The following is an 8,874-nucleotide window of genomic DNA, read 5'->3' as shown; positions in this document are numbered from 1 at the left end:
AGTCAAAGATGCTTTGATTCTAATCTTCAGTTGGCTGGCCCGGTGGCTACCAGACTGATAGTACTATGTGGAAAAGCTAGCAGCTACACCATTTAATTGTTAGTCCAGAGCCAGGATACACCATTTAACCTGAAATATAGGCTTATCCTCCACACCATATATAGGTTAAGGCTACTACAGGCCAGTACAGCCTCAACTCCGTAAAAAGAATCACCATATAGGTTAATCGTCCGCAATGCAACTGTGACTTGTAAAGGATTACACAGATACATGTACAGAAACCTAGAAGAACTACATGACGAGCTGATGGACGATTTCACATGGGATAGAGAGGAATCAGGAATCTGACGAGGATAACTCGAAGTCAAAGGTGTTATGAAAGCAACTTGTATTACTATGGTGCCAAAGACAAGCATATATACATGTACAAGAGAATGCCAGAAGGCTAGAATACAAAAGGCCAAAGGCCACATAAATATATCTCACTATAACTCTAACACCCTCCCTCAAACTCATGATGGATTCACAACACTGAGTTTGGAGAGATGAAATCCATGTTGCGCTCTAGTCTAGGCCTTCGTGAAGAAATCCGCTAGCTGTAACTCAGAAGGCACATACTGAAGAGCAATAACATGATCATGCATAGCAGCTCGCACATAAAAAGCATCAACACCAATATGCTTGGTAAGCTCATGCTTCACAGGGTCCCGTGCAATACTGATAGCACCTGTACTGTCGGACAAGAGGGTGGTAGGTGCATTAATAGAAACACCAAAATCCTCCAGTAACCATCGTAACCAAGTCACCTCTGTCGTCAGAAGAGCCATAGCTCGCAACTCGGCCTCTGCACTCGAACGGGAAACTACAATCTGTTTCTTCGTCTTCCAGGCAATGAGAGAACCACCAAGAAAAACACAGTAAGCAGAAAGTGAACGACGATCCGAAGGATCACTAGCCCACGTAGCATCCGAGTAGGCCTGGAGTTGTAACGAACTGGAACGGGGGGAAAAGAGACGATGAGAGATCGTGCCACGAAGATATCAAGAACACGAAGAAGGTGACTATAGTGAACTGAAGTGGGAGCAGAAACAAACTGACTCGGAATATGGACAGGATAGGAGATATCAGGACGAGTAACAGCAAGATAGACAAGACTCCCAACAGGATGACGATAACGAGTCGGATCAGACAGGGGCTCACCATCAGAAGCACGAATGTGAAGATTGAGCTCCATAGGAGTCTCAATGGTGCTGATGAGCGCGCACGAGCAAGAAGATCCTGGATATACTTTTCTTGGGAAATAAAAAAGCCATCAGAGGTGGAAGAAACTTCAATCCCGAGAAAGTAACGAAGAGGAACAAGATCAGACATAAGGAACTGCTCACTGAGACGGGCCTTGACAAAGACAATGTACTCAGAATCGTCGCCAGTGATGATCATGTCATCAACATATAAAAGAAGAAGAGTGCGACCACAAGCAGAAAGGTGGACAAACAGCGCTGGATCATGAGCACTGGGCGAAAAACCCGCTGCAGTGACCACCGAGGAAAAATGCTCAAACCAAGCTCGGGGGGCTTGCTTAAGGCCATAGAGAGAGCGACAAAGACGACAAACCATACCATCAGGAACTGAATACCCAGGTGGTGGCTGCATATAAACCTCCTCACGCAACTCACCATTAAGAAAGGCATTCTTAACATCAAGCTGAGAGACAGACCAGTGACGAACAGAGGCCACATCGAGAAGTGTGCGAACAGTGGTCATATGGGCCACAGGAGCAAAAGTCTCATCATAATCATGTCCATGCTCCTGCTGAAAGCCACGAGCCACAAGACGAGCTTTATAACGCTCAAGAGAACCATCAGAGAGAGTCTTGATCTTATAGACTCACTTACAAGTGATGGGACGAACACGAGGAGGAAGAGAAACTAGATCCCATGTGCCGTTGCGCTCAAGGGCAGCAATCTCCTCTGCCATCGCAAACTGCCATTCAGGATGAACAACAGCATCCCGATAAGAAGTCGGCTCAAGAGTGGTCGAAAGACCATAGTGAGAAGGAGAATATCGGTCAGGGGGCGGACAAGGCCGAGAGCGGAGACCATAAGTCGACTGAGAGGAGGACGGCACACCAGAAGTAGAGGGGACATTAGTAGACTTATCCACAACACGTGGACGACGAGTATAATGGAAAGGAAAGGAGGGAATATGTGGAATCACTGGAGGTGGAGACAGGGAATGTATCAGTGAAGAAGGTGGAGAAGAGGAAGGTATAAGTGATGAAGGTGTAGAAGGGGAAGGTATCAATGATGAAGGTGGAGAGTCATGCGATGAGGGAGGAGAAGAAACCGTAGGAGAGCACGGTGTCGGATCTGCAATAGCAGGACGAGGAGTGGGAATATTGGGCACAGATGGAGGAATGTTAATGAGATAGGTGGAAGTGGTAACAGCCTCAGCCCAGAAGTGAGGCGGAAGAGAGACTGCGATCATCATCGCACGCGCCGTCTCAAGAAGGTGACGATGCTTGCGCTCAGCAACACCATTCTGAGCATGAGCACCAGGGCAAGAGAACTGAGAAAGAGTACCCTGCTTAGCAAGGAATCCTCGCAGCGCATGGGAGATATACTCACCAGCTGAATCTGCACGAAAAACACGAATAGGAGTGGAAAACTGTGTATGAACCATGGCAGCAATTTTTTTGTATATAGATAACACCTCACTACGAGAAGACATGAAATAGATCCAAGTGTACCGAGAAAAATCGTCTATAAAGATAATATAGTAGCGATGACCCCCTTTCGAAGCAAAGGGAGTCGGACCCCAAACATCAGAGTGAACGAGATCAAAAGGGCATTCAGACACTGACTCACTGAGGATAAGGTAGTTGAATTTGCTTACCAAGCCTACAACCCAGACAATCCAACAAAGCGTTACCAGAGACAGGCCCTAGAACACCGCGATGCACCAAGGATGAGAGACGAGAACCACATAAATGGCCAAGACGATGGTGCCACTGCTGAAAAGAGCTGGTAGATGCAACAATAGGGGTTGCACGACTGGTGGCGTTGGCAGCGGAGGAAAGACGAAGCCATTCAAGCTATCAAAGACCATCGGAGCGTCGAGGGCCAGCACCAAGCAGAGCGCCTGTGCGACGATCATGAACAGAACACGAATCAAAATCGGGAGTGACCCTACAACTAGAGTCAACAATCTGACCACCAGATATGAGTTGTATGGTAAGTCGAGGAACATGAGCGACAGAGGGGACATGAAATGAAGAAGTGCTAAGCGTGCCTCGACTAGCTACAGGGAGAGGGGTGCCATCAGCCGTAAGAACACGAATAGGAGACTCGACGGGTCGAATAGAGGTCAAAGTGGAAGAATCGTAAGTCATATGAAAAGATGCTCCAGTATCAAGAATCCATGGGGATGTACCTGAATGAGTAGAAGGTGGTTTCTCATTGCCATAGGAGTCTGTCACAGAAACTGCAGAACCTGTCGGTGAAGATTCCCAAGCAGCAAGCAAGCATTGCAGCTGCGCAATCTCACGCGCAGACAAGGACACAGCGGAAGAAGTCGATGTAGAAACACATGCCGACGATGAGCATTCACCTTCACCCGTCGAAACCGCGTGTCGAGTTGACCGAGAGTAGCAAGTCGACGCAGAGTCGCATGTGAAAGCCACTGGGGGAGTCGGCGTAAAGCGGTCACCGCCGCACGCGGAAGCCGTGAGAGGAGTCGACGTAGAGCGGCCACCACCGCGCGCGGAAGCCGCAGGAGGAGTCGACGTAGAGCGGTCATCACCGCGTGCGGAAACCATGAGAGGAGTCGACGTAGAGCGGTCACCACCGCGTGCGGAAGCTGCGAGAGGAGTCGACATAGAGCGGTCACCACCACGCGCGGAAGCCGCGAGAGGAGTCGACGTATAGCGGCCACCGCCGTGTGTAGAGGTCGGGAGAGGAGCCGCGGTAAAGCGACCAGCACAACCTACGGAATACGCCGTAGGTGACGACGTCATATGTGGACGAGCACCAAACACCTAGGAAAGACGCATTTGCAAGACAGGATCAGTGTAAGGTACACCGTCCAAAATCAGCGGGCAGCCACGAGAGGAAATCCTGCCCGACAACATTGACATAATTGGTCAACCGAGACAGGACAGGCCAACAGATCGCAGCCAACAGCCCCAGCCAAGCACTCGTTGGAGGCAACCAGCAGCTAGCGCTCCAGGAATCGGGCCGGCAGTGTTCTCTCTCTCTCTCTCTCTTCTCTCTCTCTCTTTGAATGAAGGGAAATCCCGATCTGATCACGAAACGACAGCAGTTCCAACTCCCACGACCACACCACACAAGTGCTCGAAAGTCAGCAGCAGGCGGGGAGAGCAGGACCGGACGGGCGGCCATCAGCGACAGGCGGACGAGGCCGCTGGCCAGCGGCGGACGGGGCCGGTGGCCGATGGCGGACGGCCGGCGGCGACTGGGACGGATCAGGACGGTCGGCAACCACCAGCAGGCGCCGCTGCAGGTGAACGGGCAGTTCCTTGCGAGGAACGGCCCAATGCCGATGGAGGGAAGGACGGCGGCCGGCGGCCGCGACAGCAGCTTGAGGAGTCGGCGACGGGAGGCGATTTGAAATCCGGCAGGGCTTCCGAGATCCAATCTGGGCGGCAGCAGAGGTGAGCCGGACGGGGCGGCAGTCAGTAGGGCAGCGACAACGTGGGGGATAGGGAGCAGCTGGAAGGAAGACACGGCAGCCGGAAATAAAAATCTATCGGGAGATGAGGACGAGTTGCGGCGTCCGAGAAGACCTACACCTAGGCTCTGATACCATGTTATGAAAGCAACTTGTATTACTATGGTGCCAAAGACTAGCATATATACATGTACAAGAGAATGCCAGAAGGCTAGAATACAAAAGGCCAAAGGCCACATAAATATATCTCACTATAACTCTAACAAAAGGGATGGTCTTTTCTTTTTGATATGGAAAAAGGGCAGAGTGGCAAATAACCTTGGCAAGCATGTGGTCGTGCCACACAATGAGTTTATTACAATACCAACTGTAATGGAGGGAAACATGAAGAGCGGTGGTCGAGGGATCAGTGGCTATGGTGTACTCCTCCAAGTACGCCGCCAAGGCCCAGACCAAGCCTGCTCGTCACTACCGCACATGCCTACCAGCCCAGGTACCCTTCTTCCTTTAACGCGATGGTGACCGGCGACGTCGACGAAAGGGCCACGGCGTTCATACTGTCCGTCCGAGAGCGCTTCAAGAACGAACAAACGATGTTGAGTTAGTGAATATCAGTCGTGGCCGATCAGGTAAGTCATTGCATTCTTTTATTTCTTTTAGAAAAGGAGGATTGCCCTCAACCTTTACATCTCAGCGATGCATGCATCCATTTTATTAATTATTCATCAAGACCTTATAAAGTAGTACATCAGTTAGTCTGAAGCCATTATCTTAGCAACAACTATCGTTACTCATATTCACGTGATGAAGGGGTGGCGATAGTCCGAGCCTAATACCAAACAGACATCGCACCAAACTCTAACATCTAAAACTGGAGGCCCCAACCAAAACACATACTGGGTTTGGGGTAAAAATCGGTGCGACACACTCTCATGTGTCGTCGCTACCGTCTTCCACCAATCCATCTTTAGAGCAGAAACTAACGCACCGACCTTGCCAGGCCTATCTGCCATCGACGTCACCATGACGCCAGACAACGTCCTCGTCTTGCAAGAGTCCATCTTCGTGCATCGAACGTCGAGTCTCCACTACGCCACGCCGCCGATATCCGCCATGCCTTCAAGGCCAGATCAGCCGCGCATCCTCATGTCGCGGGGCTCCGCACGGTCCCCATGGCGCAGGACAGAGGGAGGCCCCGCCACCTCCATCGGCCGCTAGGCTGTAGGCCGTCGGCGTCCTTCAGCGGCGGCAGAGGAGGGAAGGGAAGGAAGGAGAGCCCCCGATGACTAGGGTTTTGTCTCTGCCCATGTCGCCTGAACAGGGGCGATGCGGGAAGCGCTAGCGGAGGGCGCTCGGCCTGTTCTCTGTAGAATCTGTGATCTGTTGTCGGGTTGCTTAAGGTCAGTCATTGCATGGCCTAATCTCATTGATTTTCTTAACTTAAAATTAGTTGTGGGACCCAAATCATGATGAATCCTAGGTCTCTAGCTCATCTTCCTAAGCACTTTCCGTACGCGTAGCTTTAGCAAAATTCGACCATAAGAGTGGAAGAAAGGGACGATATCATAATTCCCATTTTCTAAAACCATGTTGGGATGTTAATTTGACCCTCGATCTAACTGGAGTTTGTATTCATCATCGTCATTCATTCCTGTTGGCCCAATGTACACTTGATCTCTACTGTGTAAGGCATCTTCAAGGCGGACCCGTAAACCACCCGCATGCGTCCGGACCATGCTGTCCAGACCGTGAAGCCATCCATCGCGGGCCTGTATCAGTCCGCCGCACGGTCCAGATGCGATTTCTTTCGCAAATTGGAGACAAACATGGGGGAGGGGCTTTGCAAGAGTCCGGACTACTTCCAAACCCGCTTTTGACTGTCCTGGCCCACCAAAAAAACCCACCCGCCCCTCCAGCACTTTCCTTTTGATGCACGCGCCACATTCATGCCAGCCTAGAGCACGCAGCAGCCAGCATTGATGTTGCGATATGACCGGAGCGACTGAGGGATGGAGGTGGCGCTGACCAACACGACCTCTTGGGAGTCGCCGCTTCAATGCGGACGCATCTTTCGAAGGAACAGACTCCAGCCGCTGCGCCACATTGAAGCGGGCTGACCGCCCTTTGCATGGCTTGGCCGCGGCTTTATAAGTTGTGCTTCGGTGTAGCACAGGGCCGCAATCCCCTTCCCCAACACCACCGCACGCCTCCGCCTCCCTGTCCCCCATGCCGAGCCCTTCCTCCTCTCTGATCCCAGAAGTGATGCCGATAACATGGTGCTCCACACAGGCAAGCGGCGTTCGCGGAAACTCTTCCCCTAGTGGTTCTTAGCGCTGCCGTCATCGCTCTTCGGGCCCTTCCGCATCCACAGCGGCTAGCTCCTCCGCCTGGGAGGAGATCGTCTTCTCCTTCGGTGAGAAGGAGGACAAGGTGTGCACAGCAATAGCTGGAGCAGCCGCCACAGCAGCGGCCCCGCCTCCTCTCGGAGGCCGCGGTGGCGGACAAAGAATTCGTCCATCAGATCAAGCTACTGACGGAGCATTCGCTCCGTCAGATGGCACGTCACCGCCATCGCCCGTGTGTGTGAAGGTAGAGCCACCGTCCCTGCCACGCAACCAAAGTCATTCTGTCCGGTGAATGACAAGCCCGTCTCGCCGCTACGCAACCGCGACGTCCAGATCAGCCGCGTCATCAAGGCCGAGCCGTCGTCGCCCTCGCGCAACCACAGCGTCCAGATCGGACGCCGCGTCATTGACGAGTTGGCGTCCCCGCCACGGTATGCTGGACCGCCATGGCTCTAAGCCACGATGTCAAGGAGGAGATGCCGCCGGCGATCATGAAGGCGCGGAGCCACATCCTCAACTACCTCGGAGGAGGCGGATACGCGGGCGCCTCCGACTCTCGGGCGTGGTGTCTGAGGCAAAGCGCGCGGCGCGGCGGCAGGCAAGGTATCCGGCGCAATGTCGATCGCCGCGCCGCGTTCGCCAAGAGCGATGTGGCGCCAGAATGGGTCCGGAACAACCTGGACCTTGCCACCGCGTGGGCGCTCGACCGCTCTGTGACCACCGTGGAGACGGCCGTCAGGCGCCGTCGCCACCTCGACAGCGAGCTCGCCAAGATAGGTGATGAGTAATTGCTTAGCGACTGCTCCACGAACGCCGATCGCGGCAAGGCCGCTGCCAGGGCTCCGAAGGCCACGTCGGCAGTTGCCGCGGTGGCCCTTCGCACGACGCAGCAGGAGGCGGAGAGGCTCCTCCGCGAGTGGCAAGCAACCGCCGGACAAGGATGTCGCGGCCCTCCGGCGACGTACCGGCGCTGGTTGGACGACAACAGCGACGACGGCACGGAAGGCGACGACGATGTGGCAGGGTAGGGTAGCCACGCGTACGAGGTGGTCGTCTCGTATAGGCTTTAGTTTTTTAGTTTTTTCGTTAAACGATCGAAATATTGACCATTTATATATAATTATCTTTGAATTTTAATGAAATCCGTTGTGTTCGCATGAAATTCATCCAATTGGTTCAAATGCGGATTGAAATGTATGCGGTTACTGTTGGATGGCAGTCTCCCGCATCCAGGTCTGCGGACGGATGCTGAAGGAAATTTGCGGTTTGTCGTTGGAGATGCCCTAAAGTGTTTTTTTTTCTTTTCAGTCCCCTTTTGGACGTCGAGACCACCACTTTACAAGTGTCGTTTTCAAAATAGTAAAAAACATTCTAAAACATTTCATCTTGTTTTCGCTTGAAACTGTAAAAAAAAATAGCCATATGGTTGCATCAAACTCCACCGATTTGGATGAAGCACCTCTAGTTTAACGAGGAACAAATTTATAGGGTTTCCTCCTTAAATATTAGTACTATATACTATATGTTGTCACTGTTGAAGATTTTAGTTCCTTCGCAGTTACAGAAGTATCGCAATTTGGCATAAGCTTATGCAAATATGATCAGTTCAGCTACAGTTTCTGAACTGGTGACTATTATCGCCACGTCTTGGTAAATAATAAATATGATAGCACCTGTTACCTTTTTGGTTACTTTTTTTTTGCAGGTTACCTTGGTTACTTGTCAGAATGATTATTCTAGTTCATCAAGTTACCACTTTCCCTTCAGCTGGACTTTGAAGGAATTATGTGGAGTCCAATTTGCCAGATCTTCAACTAGTACTTTACTGCTTTTTTTTTTT

The sequence above is a fragment of the Triticum dicoccoides genome, chromosome 3A, assembly GCF_002162155.2.
Source record: "Triticum dicoccoides isolate Atlit2015 ecotype Zavitan chromosome 3A, WEW_v2.0, whole genome shotgun sequence".
NCBI lineage: Eukaryota > Viridiplantae > Streptophyta > Magnoliopsida > Poales > Poaceae > Triticum > Triticum dicoccoides.
Note: the sequence above shows the minus strand (reverse complement) of the source record.